Genomic DNA, 19,952 nt, shown 5'->3' with positions numbered 1-19,952 from the left:
AGCAAGTGGGTCCGGGCTGTAGCACTGGGCTAGCAGGACTCCGGTAAACCGGGCTGTAGCGGGCTAACAGGACTCCGGTACTCGATGCGTGACATTTCCCCGAAGGGACAGACACAGGAACGAAGAAGGACACATGCCGGCCAGCCTAAGTGTTCCAGAGCAATAGCATGCTACCATGGCTCAGCGGTAACACTAGGAGACATTTCCCGGTAAGAGAGGCTACTAAAGATAAACAACTAGATGGTCAGATCCCACACATACCAAGCATTTCAATCATACACACAATATGCTCGATATGTGCAAATACAACGAAGCATCACAACATGACTCTACGACACAAGTACTTTATTTAAGGCTCAGTGAGCCATACATAACATACACACAAAGGTACGGGTCTCACGACCCAACATACAAGTCATACAATCATACAAGCCAACAGCGGAAGTAACTTGTCTGAGTACAGACAACTAGTAAATAAAAGAGGCTTGGAAAGCCTGGCTATACTATGTGGTCCTTCACAAGCTCAGGGTCACCACCTGGGTCTTTAGCCTACTCGTTGATGTCAACGTCTACATAGAACCCATCAGAAGGGGTTGCAGCGTCTTCTGTAAAAATGTAGATTATAGCAACATGAGTACAAAGGTACTCAGCAAGACTTACATCAGATCCTACATACATGCATAGTATCAAGAAGGGTTGGTGGAGTTATTGCAGCAAGCCAGCTTTGACTCTTGGCTAGACTATCCTACGATACTCCATTTGAAATAGTTTTGCGCACACGAGTCCACTATTCACCACTTCAATACACTACCGGGGATCCACCTCCGTCTTCCTACGGAAGAGCCATCCTCGGCACTCACACTTAACTTGAGGCTTTTAACAGTTTCCATTTACTTGTCTATGAACTGTATAGGCAACCAAGTAGTCCTTTACCGCGGACGCGGCTATTCGAATAGATCATGTTAACCCTGCAGGGGTGTACTTCCTCATACACGCTCTCACCACTTATCGTCGTTTACACGACATGTACTCGGCAACCTTCAAGCGGAAGCCCAACGTGGGTGTCGGCCACGACCTACCTAATCACCTAAGCCTCCAGTCCAGGTTTATCGCCTATTCAGGTTCCATCCGCAGGGAGTCCGGCCGAGGTTTCCCATACGGCCCCGAGCGATGTGAACAGGGTTCCCGAGATACCTAACGGGTATTCGGTACACCGTGCCACGTACCTACCGCATCACAGCCCACCCCTACGGTCAGTGCTGTCCACGGCCTCCAGTAGGCTACAAACACCAGAAACTACTTGCAACTCCTGGACGGAGAACTAGGGTGAATAAGAAGTCGAGAGGGTCCATTGGTTTCGGGCCCAATGCATGGTAGTAGCTGATTCTTAAATCACACATACAGATGTCAGTGCTTAAGGTCGGCTTCAATGAAACAACCCACCATGTACTCCTACATGGCCTCTCATCGATACCTTTACCAATTCGTGTTCACCACACCACTCTCATTACCGACATAATCATTTCACTCTAGCCCATCACCCAGATGAACCAGACCTGACACAACTCTAAGCATAGCAGGCATAGCAAGGTAGGAACAACACATACATATGGCTCAATCAACTCCTACACATGCTAGTGGGTTTCATCTAGTTACTGTGGCAATGACAGGTCATGCAGAGGAAATGGGTTCAACTACCGTAGCACACAGCAGTTTGAATCGCGTTGTCTTAATGCAGTAAAAGAGAGCAGGAGCGAGAACATGGGATTGTATCGATATGATCAAATGGTTGGTTGCTTGCCTGATGGTTCGTTGCACGGATACGGCTCTTCGCTAGGGTAATCAGGGTACTCTTCGGGGACGGAACCTGCCGCAGAGAGCACCGGTACACAACATTACCAAACAATGTGCAACAATATGATGCATGCATGAAACATGGCAATATGAGTGTGTTGGGCTAATGCAACTAAAACCAGATGTGTTTGAGCCAATTTGAATCAAAGATTCAAATTCCAAATTCAAATATGGCCTTTTAAAGTGCCTTTTCTTATTCTGATTGAAACATCAAGTTAACTTGTTTGATCATGCATGAAAATAGTACAGATGGATAGATTGGATTTTTCTGATCATTTTTCATATATTATTTGTCCAATTTGGAGTTACAGAATAAAAGTTATGAATTTTTGAAGTTTAAATAATATTCTGGAATTTCCTGATTCAATTTAAATCCAGAAATTCAATTACTGCGTCAGCCTGACGTCACAGTGACATCAGCAGGTCAACAGAGCTGGCTCGGGTCAAACCTGACGTGTGGGGTCCACACGTCAGTGTCACAGGGGCTAATCCCGCGTTGACCCCGGGCTGGTTAGCTTTGACTAACCCCTGGGGCCCACTTGTCAGCGTCTGTAGGTGGTGGATTAGTGGCTAATTAACTAGGCCACGTCAGCTCGCCGGAGTTCTGGCCGGCGGCGACCAACAGTGCGGCGGCGATAGTGGTTTTGGTCGTTTCGGCCGCCAAATGGAACGTGGCGACCACCGGAGTGAAGCTGAGGACGACCCGCGGCTCTTGGCGGAGTCAGTTGGGGTCGGGGTGGCCGGAGTTAACGGCGGTGAGCTCGGCTGCGGCCGCCGGGGTTCGGTCGTGCGCGGGATTGGTGCTGGAGCTCGAAGTCGAGCAAAGTGAGGCGCTAGGGATGCTCTACGGGTTCTTGCGAACGTGTTGGACTCGCCGGGGTGACCAAATGGTCACCGGAGCTGCGTCGACGGCGAGCTCGGCGACGGCGGAGGTTCGGCCGAGGTGGGGATGCAGCTACGGTGAGGGAACGAGGGAAAGAAGAGGGGGAAACGGTGGCGTAGCTCACCGCGGTTGCAGTGGGCGTCGAAGCGGGCTCGGGGACGCGCTGGACACGGCGAATTCGTCGGCGACGATGATCGGAGTCCGAAGAGGGGAACGGCGACGTGGCGGCGATGCAGGGCTTCCGGGGACTCGTGGAGCGGTGGGGAGGAAGAGGAAGTCGAGGCGGAGCTTCTGAGCTACTCGGGGAAGCGAGGGGTGGCCGGAGTCAGTGGCTACGGCGAACGGCGGCGACGGTGGTGTTCGGCCGAGAGCGAGAGAGAGCGAGGGAGAAACGGGGGAGAGTGAGAGGGAGCAGGGGGGATCGGGACGGGCTGCGGGCGTCGTCCACGCGGCCAGGGGGACGTCGGCAAGCAGGAGGTGGCCGCGCGGCCGCGCGCGCGCGAGCACGCAGCAGCTTCGGGGCGTGGGGAGGAAGAGGACGGGGAGCTACAGTGCTGGGCTGGGCCGGCCAGCTGGCTGGGCTGAACAGGGAGGAGCCCAGGTAAGCTTCTCCCTTTTAGTTTTTTTTCTGTTTTCTGTTTTATTTAATATTTCTGCAACTTTGTTGAATTAAATAAAATACCTAGACAACTCCAAAAATCACCAAACTACTCCTGGTCCATAGTTGGAATATTTCCAACATGAAACATTTTAGTTTGGAGATATTTGAGCATTTAAATATTTTATATTATTTTAAATGCCCAAATTCAAATAGTTATGGTTTAACTCAAGAACCCTAGGATGGCCTAGAAAAGTGTGCACCATTTTTGGCAGAGGTTCTGAACCAAGGCAAAAATGATGGGCATTTTGGAAGGGCATTTCAGGTTCATTGAAAATTATTTTAGTAAACCCTAGTTGGTTTCAGAGGGGACTGGGGGTTCTGTCATCCCCATTTCAAGTTTCTGCTGAAAGAGTAAACATGATGCAACACTCTAATGCATGACTAGCTAGGGTGTGACATCCATGACCCAGCTTCGAACGTGTCGGTCATCAGCAAGTGGGTTCGGGCTGTAGCACTGGGCTAGCAGGACTCCGGTAAACCGAGCTGTAGCGGGCTAACAGGACTCCGGTACTCAAAGCGTGACATTTCCCCGAAGGGACAGACACATGAACGAAGAAGGACACATGCCGGCCAGCCTAAGTGTTCCAGAGCAGTAGCAAGCTACCATGGCTCAGCGGTAACACTAGGAGACATTTCCCGGTAAGAGAGGCTACTAAAGATAAACAACTAGGTAGTCAGATCCCACACATACCAAGCATTTCAATCATACACACAATATGCTCGATATGTGCAAATACAACGAAGCATCACAACATGACTCTACGACACAAGTACTTTATTTAAGGCTCAGGGAGCCATACATAACATACACAAAGGTACGGGTCTCACGACCCAACATACAAGTCATACAGTCATACAAACCAGCAGCGGAAGTACATTGTCTGAGTACAGACAACTAGTAAAATAAAAGAGGCTTGGAAAGCCTAGCTATACTACGTGGTCCTTCACAAGCTCAGGATCACCACCTGGGCCTTTAGCCTACTCGTTGATGTCAACGTCTACATAGAACCCATCAGAAGGGGTTGCAGCGTCTTCTGTAAAAATGTAAATTATAGCAACATGAGTACAAAGGTACTCAGCAAGACTTACATCAGATCCTACATACATGCATATTATCAAGAAGGGTTGGTGGAGTTATTGCAGCAAGCCAGCTTTGACTCTTGGCTAGACTATCCTACGATACCCCAACTTGAAATGGTTTTGCGCACACGAGTCCACTACTCACCAATTCAATACACTACCGAGGATCCGCCTCCGTCTTCCTACGGAAGAGCCATCCTCGGCACTCACACTTATCTTGAGGCTTTTAGTAGTTTCCATTTACTTGTCTATGAACTGTATAGGCAACCAAGTAGTCCTTTACCGCGGACGCGGCTATTCGAATAGATCATGATAACCCTGCAGGGGTGTACTTCTTCATACACGCTCTCACCACTTACCGTCGTTTACACGACATGTACTCGGCAACATTCAAGCGGAAGCCCAACGTGGGTGTCGGCCACGACCTACCTAATCACCTAAGCCTCCAGTCCAGGTTTATCGCTTATTCAGGTTCCATCCGCAGGGAGTCCGGCCGAGGTTTCCCATACGGCCCCGAACGATGTGAACAGGGTTTCCGAGATACCTAACGGGTATTCGGTACACCCGGCCACGTACCTACCGCATCACAACCCACCCCTACGGTCAGTGCTGTCCACGGTCTCCAGTAGGCTACAAACACCAGAAACTACTTGCAACTCCTGGACGGAGAACTAGGGTGAATAAGAAGCCGAGAGGGTCCATTGGTTTCGGGCCCAATGCATGGTAGTAGCTGATTCTTAAATCACACATACAGATCTCAGTGCTTAAGGTCGGCTTCAATGAAACAACCCACCATGTACTCCTACATGGCCTCTCATCGATACCTTTACCAAATCGTGTTCACCACACCACTCTCATTACCGACATAAACATTTCACTCTAGCCCATCACCTAGATGAACCAGACCTGACGCGACTCTAAGCATAGCAAGCATAGCAAGGTAGGAACAACACATACATATGGCTCAATCAACTCCTACACATGCTAGTGGGTTTCATCTAGTTACTGTGGCAATGACAGGTCATGCAGAGGAAATGGGTTCAACTACCGTAGCACACAGCAGTTTGAAAAGCGTTGTCTTAATGCGGTATAAGAGGGCAGGAGCGAGAACATGGGATTGTATCGATATGATCAAATGGTTGGTTGCTTGCCTGATGGTTCGATGCACTGATACGGTTCTTCGTTAGGGTAATCACGGTACTCCTCGGAGGCAGAACCTGTCGTAAAGGACACCGATACACAACCATCACCAAACAATGTGCAACAATATGATGCATGCATGAAACATGGCAATATGAGTGTGTTGGGCTAATGCAACTAAAACCAGAAGGGTTTGAACAAATTTGAATCAAAGATTCAAATTTCAAACTCAAACATGGCCTTTCAAAGTGCTTTTCCTTGTTCTGCATTTAACATCAATTTAACTTGTTTGATCATGCATGAAAATAGTACAGATGGATAGATTGGATTTTTCTGATCATTTTTCATATATAATTTGTCTGATTTGGAGTTACAGAATAAAAGTTATGAATTTTTGAAGTTTAAATAATATTCTGGAATTTCCTGATTTAAATTAAATCCAGAAATATAAATATTGCGCCAGCATGACGTCAGCATGACGTCAGTGGTCAACTGCGGCTGGCTGGGGTCAAACCTGACGTGTGGGGGCCACACGTCAGTGACAGGGGGGTTTAACAGGGTTAAATTAATCCTAATTAGGGATTAGTGGCGCTGGGGCCCACTGTCAGTGTCAGGGGGGGTAGTTAGTTTAACTAATTCGGTTAGTGCTAATCCTAATTAGCTAACAGGGCTGGGCCCACCTGTCAGGGACACAGGGGGGGTCCTGCCGTGGTCAAGGTGGGTCAAACCCACCGGCGACATGACGCCGGCGAGGCCCGAGACAGCGGCGCGACACGGAAACGCGCTACAGGGCACGGGCGAGGCCGTGCTTGGGCTCGTTGGAGAGCCCTTGCTCCCGCGCGTCGAACGGTGGTGGTGGCCGTGCCTGAAGTGGCCGGTACCGACGACGGCGAGCTCGTGAGCGGCGACCGGAGTTCGGCCAACGGCGGGTTAGGCGATGCAGGGCGCTAGGGGAGGCATTGGTGCGTGCTACATGCTCCTGGTGAGGTGGGGAGCATGATGGTGTGCTCGGCTTCGAGCTACAACGGCTCCAGCCACGGCGGCGACGAGGCACGGCGGCGGCGAGCTTCGGAGCTCAAGGGGGCGGCAACTATAGGAAGCTAGGGACGACGGGGCAAGGGGGAATCGGGTCAGTGGCTCACCGCGGAGCTGTAGGGATGGTTAGCGGGCTCGGGGATGTCCGGTAGCTCTTGATTCGACGGCGACGATCTCCAGTGGCCGAGGAGGGGAACGGCGACGTGGGTGGCGATGCAGGGCTTCCGGAGGGGCTTGGCTGGGTGGGGAGGAAGAGGGGGTCGCGGCGGAGCTCCTGAGCTCAGCGGAGGGGCGAGGGGTGGCCGGTGACGGCTGCTATGGCGAACGGCGGCGATGGTGGTGTTCGGCCGTGAGAGAGAGAGCGAGGGAGAGGAGGGGAAGAACCGAGGGAGAGTGAGAGAGAGCAGGGGAGGGCGTGGCGTCGTCCGGGGCATCGAGAGGAGGAGGGGAGGGGCAGGTAGGCAGGCGAGCAGGTGGCGTGGCGCGGTGGCGCGCGCGTGCGCCGGCCACACTCCCCTCCCTCTGTCGAGGACGAAGACGACAGAGGAGGGAGGCGGGCTGGGCCGCCTGCTGGCTGGGCCGGCCAGCTGGCTGGGCTGCACAGGGAGGAGCCCAGGTAAGGTTCTCCCTTTTATTTATTTCTGTTTTCTAATTTCTGACATTTGTTTTGATTTAAATAAAATATTAAATCATTTATTTACCTTATGCCAATTTTTGCAGGAGCTAGATATATTATTCCAGAGCTCCTTTATAATTGGCATAATATTTGGACATATATTAATATATATAACTAATATATTTCCAATGCAAATATTTATGCATTAATTCCAAATGCCCAAAATAAATACCTATGAGCTCTTAAAAATATTGGTTTGATTTTTATCTCTGTCCAATATTTTCAGAGAGCAACATGAGCATTTTCTTGGACCCTTTTGGAGAAATTTTTATTTGGGTCATTTTTCAGAAATGATTCTGAGGGTTTCACAAATCCCCATTTCAAATTAAATGGAATTTTAAACATGATGCACACACTCTGATGCATGACTAGCTAGGGTGTGACAACTCACCCCCACTCAAAAGAATCTCGTCCCGAGATTGGGTTCCTCCGGGAAGAAGGCGGGATATTCAAGTCGAAAACGATCCTCCCTTTCCCAAGTTGCTTCATCCTCAGAATGGTGCGACCATTGTACTTTGAGAAACTTGATATTATGACGTCGGGTGGTACGTTCGGCCTGATCGAGGATACGAACGGGGTACTCTCGATATGTAAGATTATCTTGGAGATCAAGCGTTTCGTGGTCCACTCCACGGATAGGATCCGAGAAGCAACGCCTGAGTTGAGAAACGTGGAAGACATCGTGGACTCTGGAGAGGTGCGGAGGTAGTTCCAACTGGTAGGCAACTTCTCCTCGTTTGGCGAGAATGCGAAAAGGTCCAATGTAACGAGGAGCCAATTTGCCTTTGATACCGAAACGATGGGTTCCCTTCAGAGGGGTGACCCGAAGATAAGCCTTCTCGTCAACCTCGAAAGTCATAGCCTTATGTTTTCGGTCATATTGACTCTTTTGACAAGATTGGGCTGTTTTCAACTTTTCACGAACGATACGAACTTGTTCTTCTGCTTCCTGAATCATGTCCGGGCCAAAGAATTGTCTTTCCCCGGTCTCTGACCAGTTAAGGGGTGTTCGACACCGTCGTCCATTGAGAACTTCAAAAGGGGCTTTACCCAAGCTAGATTGATAGCTGTTGTTGTAAGCGAATTCGGCAAATGGAAGGCACTTCTCCCAGTCCATTCCGAATGAGATAACAGAGGCTCGAAGCATGTCTTCTAGAATCTGGTTGACGCGTTCCACTTGACCACTCGACTGAGGGTGGAAGGCGGTGCTAAAGGAGAGACGGGTTCCCATAGCATTTTGGAAGCTTTCCCAAAATCGAGAGGTGAATAGACTTCCTCGATCCGAGTTAATTTCCAAAGGAACACCATGGAGGGACACTATTCGGGAGATGTATAAGTCTGCCAGCTGGCTAGCGGTTATACTCTCACGAACAGGTAAGAAATGGGCTACTTTGGAAAGACGATCGACCACGACGAAAATAGCATTATTCCCTCTCTTGGTCCTGGGAAAACCGGTAATGAAATCCATGCCAATTTTATCCCATTTCCATTCAGGAATAGCTAAGGGTTGAAGGGTGCCAGCAGGCCGTTGATGCTCTGCTTTTACACGACGATAGACGTCGCAATTAGCAATATACTGAGCAATTTCTCTCTTCATCCTAGTCCACCAGAACCTCTGGCGTAGGTCCTGATACATCTTAGTACTACCGGGATGAATGGAGAGAGGAGATTCATGAGCTTCCTTAAGGATTAATCGCCTCAGGTTTCGCACTTTGGGAACCACTAGTCGATCCCCGAAGTATACGACCCCTTGATCATTAATGGAGAAACAATTCGCAACTCCTTTCTGGATGTTTCTCTTGATGCGGGAAATTCCCGGATCTACCTTCTGTGCTTTGATAATCTGATCCGTAAGGGTAGGTTTTGCCACCAAGGTGGAAAGAAAACCTTGAGGTACAATGTGAAGGTTAAGCTTCCGAAATTCCTCATGGAGAAGCGGTTGACTTTGTTGTAACATCAGGTTGTTACAATAAGACTTACGACTTAGCACATCAACCATGACGTTGGCTTTCCCTGGGGTGTAGGTTATTCCTAAGTCGAAGTCTGTGATCAACTCAACCCAACGTCTTTGCCTAAGATTCAGATCCGGTTGGGTGAAAATGTACTTCAGACTTTGGTGATCAGTGAATATTTCGCAACAATTACCGAGGAGGTAATGCCGCCACGTCTTAAGTGCATAGACTACGGCTGCAAGCTCTAGATCATGAGTAGGATAATTCTCCTCATGTGGGTGCAATTGCCGTGAAGCGTAGGCAATTACGTGTCGATCTTGCATGAGAATGCAACCTAGTCCTTGTCGCGAGGCGTCGCAGTAGATAACAAAGTCCTTGGAGAAGTCTGGCGGTACCAGTACGGGAGCAGAGGTCAGGCGTCTTTTCAGTTCCTGAAAGCTGTGCTCACATTGTGGAGTCCATTCGAACTTCTTATCTTTCTTGAGGAGTTCGGTTAGAGGTTTAGCAACCTTGGAGAAATTCTCGACAAAGCGACGACAATAGCTCGCTAAGCCCAGAAAACTCCGAACTTGCTTGACCGATTCAGGTGGAGTCCAATTAAGGACGGCTTGAACTCGCTCAGGGTTAACAGCAATACCTTTACCAGATATTACATGACCCAGATAGGTCACTTCTGACAACCAGAATTCACATTTAGAAAATTTGGCATAAAGCGATGCTCTCGAAGTTTCTTCAACACCAGCCTTAGATGTTCGGCATGTTCTTCCTCGTTCTTGGAGTAGATGAGTATATCATCGAGGTAAACCACGACGAATTTATCCAAATACTCCATGAAGATTGAGTTCATTAACCGTGAGAAGGTGGCTGGAGCGTTGGTTAAGCCGAAGGACATGACGGTGTACTCGTATTGGCCATAACGAGTAACAAAGGCCGTTTTAGGAATGTCCCCGTTTCTGATTTTGATTTGATGGTAGCCCAACCTCAAATCCATCTTGGAGAAGACTGAGGATCCAGCGAGCTGATCATACAGGTCGTTGATCCTGGGAAGTGGATATTTGTTCTTGATTGTGACCAAATTGACAGGTCGGTAATCTACAACCATCCGGTCCGTACCATCCTTCTTCTTGACGAATAGGACGGGGCAAGCCCACGGAGATGAGCTAGGTCGGATGAAACCCTTTTTCAAGGACTCATCGAGTTGTTTCTTAAGCTCGGCTAGTTCTAGGGGTGCCATCTTATAAGGTCTTCTAGCAATCGGAACGGTTCCTGGAATGAGGTCTATTACGAACTCAACATCCCTGTCAGGTGGAACACCTGGCAATTCCTCTGGAAAGACATCCGGGAAGTCACGGACTACCGGAATGTCCTCAAGGTCTGGCAAAGGGCTGGCGTTAAGAGAATATAACTGTCGCTTGGCTAATCGGGTCAAGACATTGACTATCTTCCCCGAAGGATGGGTGAGTTGAACAGTCCTAGAGAAGCAATCAATTTTGGCTTGATGAGCTGACATCCAGTCCATACCCAAAATGATATTAATATCTGAAAATTTAAGGGCTATCAAAGATGCAAGGAAAACAAGTCTATCGACTTGGATTTCATTTCCATAACTTACCCTAGAGGTCTGCCATCTAGACCCGGGAGTAGAAATTTCCATAGTGGATGGCATGTCACAGAATGCAACGTTATGCAAACGAGCATAATTTTCGGATATAAAAGAATGAGAGGCTCCTGTATCGAAAAGAACAGATGCCGGGTGGCAATTAACAAGAAGCGTACCGAGAACGACGTTGGGATCCTCTTGAGCTTCTTCGGCAGAGATACAGTTGACATGGCCATGTGAAGCGGTGACCGGCTTGGCGTGGAACACTTTCCCTGTCGGCTTGCCACGGCCAACAGCTTTAGCAGACTGGTTGGGGTTGGTCTGGGGACACTCACGCATATAGTGACCAGATTCCCCACACTTGAAACAAGTCACGGAACTGGTACGTGGAGGAGCATTGTTGGCTGGACCCCCATAGGGCTTGGCCGGTGCAGACTGTTGAACAGGGCGAGGCGCCTGGAAAGATGGCCTCGGTGTGAACCTGGGTGGCAGGGCGGTGTTGGGCACCCACACGCGGCGCTTCTGAGGACCAGCACCAGATGAGGAACCCATGTCACGGCCATGCTTGCGTGTTGCGTCATAGTCAGTCTGACCCGTTTCAGCACTGATGGCTTTGTTGACAAGTTTCTGAAAAGATGTGCACTCATGCAGACGGAGGTCACGACGAAGTTCAGGACTAAGGCCCTTACAGAACCTTGCCTGTTTCTTGGCATCAGTAGAAACTTCCTCGGTTGCATATCGTGCGAGGTTACCAAACTCCCTGCTGTAAACATCCACAGAGAGTCGGCCTTGGGTGAAACTGCAAAATTCCTCACGTTTACGGTCCATGAGACCCTCCGGAATGTGATGTTCACGGAAAGCCTCACTGAACTCAGCCCAAGTAGTGACATGGCCCGCTGGGCGCATAGCTCCATAATTCTCCCACCATAGACTGGCGGGGCCTTCAAGATGATATGCAACAAAGGTGACCTTGTCAGCCTCCGCTACCAGCGCGGAATGCAGTTTGTGAGAGATACTGCGAAGCCAGTCATCAGCGTCGAGAGGCTCGACGGAGTGGTGGAACGTGGGTGGATGTAATTTGATAAAATCACTGAGTGACACCACGTTAGTCCTCTGATGGTGTGCTGTGTTTTGTTCAATACGCTCCAACAAACGGTTGGTCTCCCGCTTGTTTCTCTCAGCTTCCATCATAACCTCGGCTAGGGAAGGAGGATGAGGCAGATTTGCATCCCTGACTTCACTGCCTTCAGCCTGCTCTTGAGGAGCAGGGTTAGTGCGCGTGTTGACCATCCTAGGTAAACAAGACAATGATTTAGTCAGGATGACAAAATTCTGACATAGGATACAAAATGTAAGGAATAACTCAAAATGCAAGATGATCATCCGTATGACATGGTAGATACAGAAACTGCTTCTTTTATTCCATCGTCATACACACCATACAGGGTTTAGTACAAGACCGAACAAAGTACTATTACGGTGAAAAGAGGATTACATCTCATCGGAGGCATCCCAAGCTCCTATACATTATTTTTCTACACCTCCGAAAAGAGTACAAACTAGGTCATATCCCACGAGTCACGCGGGACGATAGACGACACAGCTAGTGCGAACTAGTGATACTACCACTAACTCAGACCGATCCGTAGTAGTCCTCGTAGAAGTCACCTCCATAGCCTGGAAGCTCAACATGATCATCCGGAAACAGACGATCTCGCGGAGCTTGTGGACCATAGGGGCTAGGATGAGGCCTTGGACCAACAGACGGTGGCCTGCGGGGACCGCGAGGTGGGGTGATGCCTCCTACATCACGCCAACCCATCACGTCTGGCAGAGCAGATCTCACAGGATAGAGATCGCGCATATCTGAAAATCCAGCTTGCACCGCCGGTGCGAACCGAGTCAAAGTGGCCCAGTGGTCAGCACGAGTATTGAAGAGCTCTAACCTCAAGGCCCGATTTTCACGGTCCTTATCCTCGAGCATCTCCGCAGTGGTGCGAGTCCGTGAATCCTCCTGAGTGGGGTCAGCATAGATAGCCTGGAGATACCCTTGTGCTCCCGGAAGTGATCCTGGCATATACCGGAAATCAGAGTCCCGAAATAGACCAGACCTGACTCGCATAATGGTCATCATAGAGTAGGCGGCGTCCTGCACAGCCATCTCAATAGTAACCCCGAGTCCATAGGAGCAGTGAAGGGGCTCGGTGGATCCAGGATAAGATGGAAATATCCTGACAGTGCAGAGATACTGGCTTTGATTAAAGTCCCGAAATTGCTCTTCGACCGTGTACTCAGGATACCAGCGGTATCCAGCCTCAGTCATTACCCTGATCAACTTGGCAGTATGGCCGGGTACATCTAGGCATCGAGTCAGGCGAACCACTTGATTGAGGTCGCGAGTGGCCATCTGAAAGCACAATCATAATGCAAAGGCATTAGAATTCTAGCAAAATTTCGGCAGCATAACAGCTGTAAATGCTCAAGAAGGATTTTGAGACATTTGACAAAGGATTTCATACACACTCAACATCATCATATCAAAGTTCTGAGACCATCCTAGCAACATAATGTGGTAAAAGAACTGAACTAGGCTTGTATCCATCATACCTATAAGGTACTACTGATTAGTAACATGTGATCCTGATAGAGAGAACAGATCCTAATTCCTTAACCCCCGGTGGAAGAATAGACTGACTCAGATTAGGATGTCATTAGATAAGGAGTAAAAAGAGCCTTACGTTCCAACCCACAAACAATTCCCCTACATATAACTAAAGAATTTCTAGACTCAACGTCGACCAGTTTGGCTTGGAGAACCTACAGGCAGTCCGGCTCTGATGCCAACGCTGTCAGGACCCCGACTCGATGTCACATCGATCTAGCTGGTAACACCTCATATCACTTTGCGGCCTCACGCACGGTATCCCCACGGGTGTCGCCTTACCTTTGCCCGGGACCGTTTGCGCCTTTTGGCTCACGTATATGATAGTGTCGCTAGCATCCATATGATAAGGAGCCCGGGCTGACATGACTAGTCGTAAACCCAAAGTGGCACAGACTTACAGGGACATGCATCCATGACCCAGCTTCGAACGTGTCGGTCATCAGCAAGTGGGTCCGGGCTGTAGCACTGGGCTAGCAGGACTCCGGTAAACTGGGCTGTAGCGGGCTAACAGGACTCCGGTACTCAAAGCGTGACATTTCCCCGAAGGGACAGACACAGGAACGAAGAAGGACACATGCCGGCCAGCCTAAGTGTTCCAGAGCAGTAGCAAGCTACCATGGCTCAGAGGTAACACTAGGAGACATTTCCCGGTAAGAGAGGCTACTAAAGATAAACAACTAGGTAGTCAGATCCCACACATACCAAGCATTTCAATCATACACACAATATGCTCGATATGTGCAAATACAACGAAGCATCACAACATGACTCTACGACACAAGTACTTTATTTAAGGCTCAGGGAGCCATACATAACATACACAAAGGTACGGGTCTCACGACCCAACATACAAGTCATACAGTCATACAAACCAGCAGCGGAAGTACATTGTCTGAGTACAGACAACTAGTAAAATAAAAGAGGCTTGGAAAGCCTAGCTATACTACGTGGTCCTTCACAAGCTCAGGATCACCACCTGGGCCTTTAGCCTACTCGTTGATGTCAACGTCTACATAGAACCCATCAGAAGGGGTTGCAGCGTCTTCTGTAAAAATGTAAATTATAGCAACATGAGTACAAAGGTACTCAGCAAGACTTACATCAGATCCTACATACATGCATATTATCAAGAAGGGTTGGTGGAGTTATTGCAGCAAGCTAGCTTTGACTCTTGGCTAGACTATCCTACGATACCCCAACTTGAAATGTTTTTGCGCACACGAGTCCACTACTCACCAATTCAATACACTACCGAGGATCCGCCTCCGTCTTCCTACGGAAGAGCCATCCTCGGCACTCACACTTATCTTGAGGCTTTTAGTAGTTTCCATTTACTTGTCTATGAACTGTATAGGCAACCAAGTAGTCCTTTACCGCGAACGCGGCTATTCGAATAGATCATGATAACCCTGCAGGGGTGTACTTCTTCATACACGCTCTCACCACTTACCGCCGTTTACACGACATGTACTCGGCAACCTTCAAGCGGAAGCCCAACGTGGGTGTCGGCCACGACCTACCTAATCACCTAAGCCTCCAGTCCAGGTTTATCGCCTATTCAGGTTCCATCCGCAGGGAGTCCGGCCGAGGTTTCCCATACGGCCCCGAACGATGTGAACAGGGTTTCCGAGATACCTAACGGGTATTCGATACACCCGGCCACGTACCTACCGCATCACAGCCCACCCCTACGGTCAGCGCTGTCCACGGCCTCCAGTAGGCTACAAACACCAGAAACTACTTGCAACTCCTGGACGGAGAACTAGGGTGAATAAGAAGCCGAGAGGGTCCATTGGTTTCGGGCCCAATGCATGGTAGTAGCTGATTCTTAAATCACACATACAGATCTCAGTGCTTAAGGTCGGCTTCAATGAAACAACCCACCATGTACTCCTACATGGCCTCTCATCGATACCTTTACAAATCGTGTTCACCACAGCCACTCTCATTACCGACATAAACATTTCACTCTAGCCCATCACCTAGATGAACCAGACCTGACGCGACTCTAAGCATAGCAAGCATAGCAAGGTAGAACAACACATACATATGGCTCAATCAACTCCTACACATGCTAGTGGTTTCATCTAGTTACTGTGGCAATGACAGGTCATGCAGAGGAAATGGGTTTCAACTACCATAGCACACAGCAGTTTGAAAAGCGTTGTCTTAATGCAGTAGAAGAGGGCAGGAGCGAGAACATGGGATTGTATCGATATGATCAAATGGTTGGTTGCTTGCCTGATGGTTCGATGCCACTGATACGGTTCTTCGTTAGGGTAATCACGGTACTCCTCGGAGGCAGAACCTGTCGTAAAGGACACCGATACACAACCATCACCAAACAATGTGCAAAAATATGATGCATGCATGAAACATGGCAATATGAGTGTGTTGGGCTAATGCAACTAAAACCCAGAAGGGTTTGAACAAATTTTGAATCAAAGATTCAAATTTCAAACTCAAACATGGCCTTTCAAAGTGCTTTTCCTTGTTCTGCATTTAACATCAATTTAACTTGTTTTGATCATGCATGAAATATACAGATGGATAGATTGGATTTTTCTGATCATTTTTCATATAATAATTTGTCTAATTGGAGTTACAGAATAAAAGTTATGAATTTTTGAAGTTTAAATAATATTCTGAATTTCCTGATTTAAATTAAATCCAGAAATATAAATATTGCGCCAGCATGACGTCAGCATGACGTCAGTGGTCAACTGCGGCTGGCTGGGTCAAACCTGACGTGTGGGGGCCACACGTCAGTGACAGGGGGTTTAACAGGGTTAAATTAATCCTAATTAGGGATTAGTGGCGCTGGGGCCCACTGTCAGTGTCACGGGGGGTAGTTAGTTTAACTAATTCGGTTAGTGCTAATCCTAATTAGCTAACAGGGCTGGCCGCCTGTCAGGGACAAAGGGGGGTCCTGCCGTGGTCAAGGTGGTCAAACCCACCGGCGACATGACACCGCGAGGCCCGAGACGGCGGCGCGACACGGAAACACGCTACAGGGCACGGGCGAGGCCGTGGCTTGGGCTCATTGGAGAGCCCTTGCTCCCGCGCGTCGAACGGTGGTGGTGGCCGTGCCTGAGGTGACCGTACCGACACGGCGAGCTCGTGAGCGGAGGCCGGAGTTCGGCCAACGGCGGGTTAGGCGATGCAGGGCGGCTAGGGGAGGCGTTGGTGCGTGCTACGTGCTCCTGGTGAGGTGTGGAGCACGATGGTGTGCTCCGGCTTCAAGCTACAACGGCTCCAGCCACGGGCGGCGACGAGGCACGGCGGCGGCGAGCTTCGGAGCTCAAGGGGCGGCCAACTACAGGAAGCTAGGGACGACGGGGCAAGGGGGAATCGGGTCAGTGGCTCACCGCGGAGCTGCAGGGATGGTTAGCGGGCTCGGGGACGTCCGGTAGCTCTTGATTCGACAGCGACGATCTCCCGGTGGCCGAGGAGGGGAACGGCGACGTGGGCGGCGATGCAGGGCTTCCGGAGGGCTTGGCTGGGTGGGGAGGAAGAGGGGGCGCGGCGGAGCTCCTGAGCTCAGCGGAGGGGCGAGGGGTGGCCGGTGACGGCTGTATGGGCGAACGGCAGCGATGGTGGTGTTCGGCCGTGAGAGAGAGAGCGAGGGAGAGGAGGGGAGAACCGTGGAGAGTGAGAGAGAGCAGGGAGGGCGTGGCGTCGTCCGGGGCATCGAGAGGAGGAGGGGAGGGGCAGGCAGGCCAGGCGAGCAGGTGGCGTGGCGCGGTGGCGCGCGCGCGCCGGCCACACTCCCCTCCCTCTGTCGAGGACGAAGACGACAGAGGAGGGAGGCGGGCTGGGCCGCCTGCTGGCTGGGCCGGCCAGCTGGCCGGGCTGCACAGGGAGGAGCCCAGGTAAGGTTCTCCCTTTTATTTATTTCTGTTTTCTAATTTCTGACATTTGTTTTGATTTAAATAAAATATTAAATCATTTATTTACCTTATGCCAATTTTTGCAGGAGCTAGATATATTATTCTAGAGCTCCTTATAATTGGCATAATATTTGGACATATATTAATATATATAACTAATATATTTCCAATGCAAATATTTATGCATTAATTCCAAATGCCCAAAATAAATACCTATGAGCTCTTAAAAATATTGGTTTGATTTTTATCTCTGTCCAATATTTTCAGAGAGCAACATGAGCATTTTCTTGGACCCTTTTGGAGAAATTTTTATTTGGGTCATTTTTCATAAATGATTCTGAGGGTTTCACAAATCCCCATTTCAAATTAAATGGAATTTTAAACATGATGCACACACTCTGATGCATGACTAGCTAGGGTGTGACAATGCCGTGATTCCACTAAGGGACCCTTGAGGGCGGTCACCGAACCCGTACAAATGGCAACCCTTGGGGGCGGTCACCGAACCTGTACACTTTGGCAACCCTTGGGGGCGGTCACCGGTACCCGTCAAATTGCTCGGGGCGATCTCCACAACCTAATTGGAGACCCCGACGCTTGCCCGGAGCTTTACACCACAATGATTGAGCTCCGAACACCACCAACCGTCTACGGCGCCCAAGCACCCAAGAGGAACAAGCTCAAGGGTACCAAGCACCCAAGAGTAATAAGCTTCTCAACTTGTAACTTCCACGTATCACCGTGGAGAACTCAAACCGATGCACCAAATGCAATGGCAAGGGCACACGGAGTGCCCAAGTCCTTCTCTCTCAAATCCCACCGAAGCAACTAATGCTAGGGAGGAAAATGAGAGGAAGAACAAGAAGGAGAACACCAAGAACTCCAAGAACTAGATCCAAGGGGTTCCCCTCACATAGAGGAGAAAGTGATTGGTGGAAATGTGGATCTAGATCTCCTCTCTCTTTTCCCTCAAAAACTAGCAAAAATCCATGGAGGGATTGAGAGTTAGCAAGCTCGAAGAAGGTCAACAATGGGGGAAGAACACGAGCTCAAAGGATAATGTTCAATGGGGAAGAAGACCCCCTTTTATAGGTGGGAAAAAATCCAACCGTTATGCTCACAGCCCGCACCGAGCGGTAGTACCGCTTGACATCACGGTACTACCGCTAGGGGTAGCGGTACTACTGCTAAGGGTAGCGGTACTACTGCTTGCGAGCGGTACTAAAAAATTACATCCGTGCCTACCACCGCTGGACTTGTGACGAGATTTTGGTCCCGAACGGAGTAGCCACGGAAGTAACCGTGGTAGTACTGATCCAAGCGGTAGTACCGCTCCCACGAGCGGTAGTACCGCTCCCAAGGGCGGTAGTAAAAAATTACTTCCGCTCCTACCCGCGGTAGTACCGCTGCAGCCTTTTCAGAACACCAAAACTACCACAACTTCTTCATTCGGCTCACTTAAGAATAGGCTCAACCAAAATGATGTGTGTGAGTCATGGCGAAGCACTTGAGAAGACTAAAAATAGGATGAGCATTAAGCATCAACATAGTCTTGAAAGAATGAGGCACACGGTGCAAGGCCTATCATTCCCACACACAACTAGCAAATGGGTTCACAAGCTTACTAATAAGCATATAAAGAACCTATGCTTGTGACAACCCGTGGTGAAGATAGAAGATGAAAGCCTCATCAAGACGAGGGATACCAATTAAGATGGCAAAAGCCTCGTAAAGACAAGCATGAGGAAAATAATCTTCACCACACAAGAGTGCATCAAGATGCTACAATAGAGGACACACACTCAAGGCAAAAGCTTTCACGGAGCCACCAAAGAAATAACATAAGAAAGACAAGGTGGACCTGAAAGAAAGGATATCAACTAGAGATGTAAGTTCTCTCAAGTGTATAGGGTTCTAGGTAGACGAAATCATGATGATATATATCTACAAAGAAGGATGTACACCCGAAATAGTTACAGCACGAAGGAACAAGATATCCAAAAGGAAGTCATACATATACCAATAAGATATTTGCCTGGAAGCATAGCACATGGCTAGATATGGTCTTATTGTATATAAATGAATTCCTACCGCACGAACATCAAAGACATCACAACTAGCAACAAGAGATCATCATTGGGATGCTTTGAGAAGGGAAACAAGTATCACAGGATATGAAATGAATATCATGCCAAGATGCAACCTACACAAGGTTGAATACAAGAAGGGAAAGCATGAATAGATACTTGTTACCGGGATATCATTGGAAGGATGTAGTAGATACCAATTGAAGGTAGATAGTAGTTCATTGATCATCCTAGCTTGACTCCAATATGCACATGGTGACAACACCTTCCTTGTGAGTGAGCCAAGCATCCAATGCATCTCCAAATGTTCCTAGAAGAACAACACAAACTAAACGGTACCCAAACTCATCGGGACCAAATAGTTAGAAACACCAATACATAGGACAAACTCCACATAAATATGTGCATATAGATATGAAAATGAATTTC

This window comes from Triticum aestivum, chromosome 5B (assembly GCF_018294505.1).
Source record: "Triticum aestivum cultivar Chinese Spring chromosome 5B, IWGSC CS RefSeq v2.1, whole genome shotgun sequence".
Lineage (NCBI taxonomy): Eukaryota > Viridiplantae > Streptophyta > Magnoliopsida > Poales > Poaceae > Triticum > Triticum aestivum.
This window is presented reverse-complemented; position numbering follows the sequence as displayed.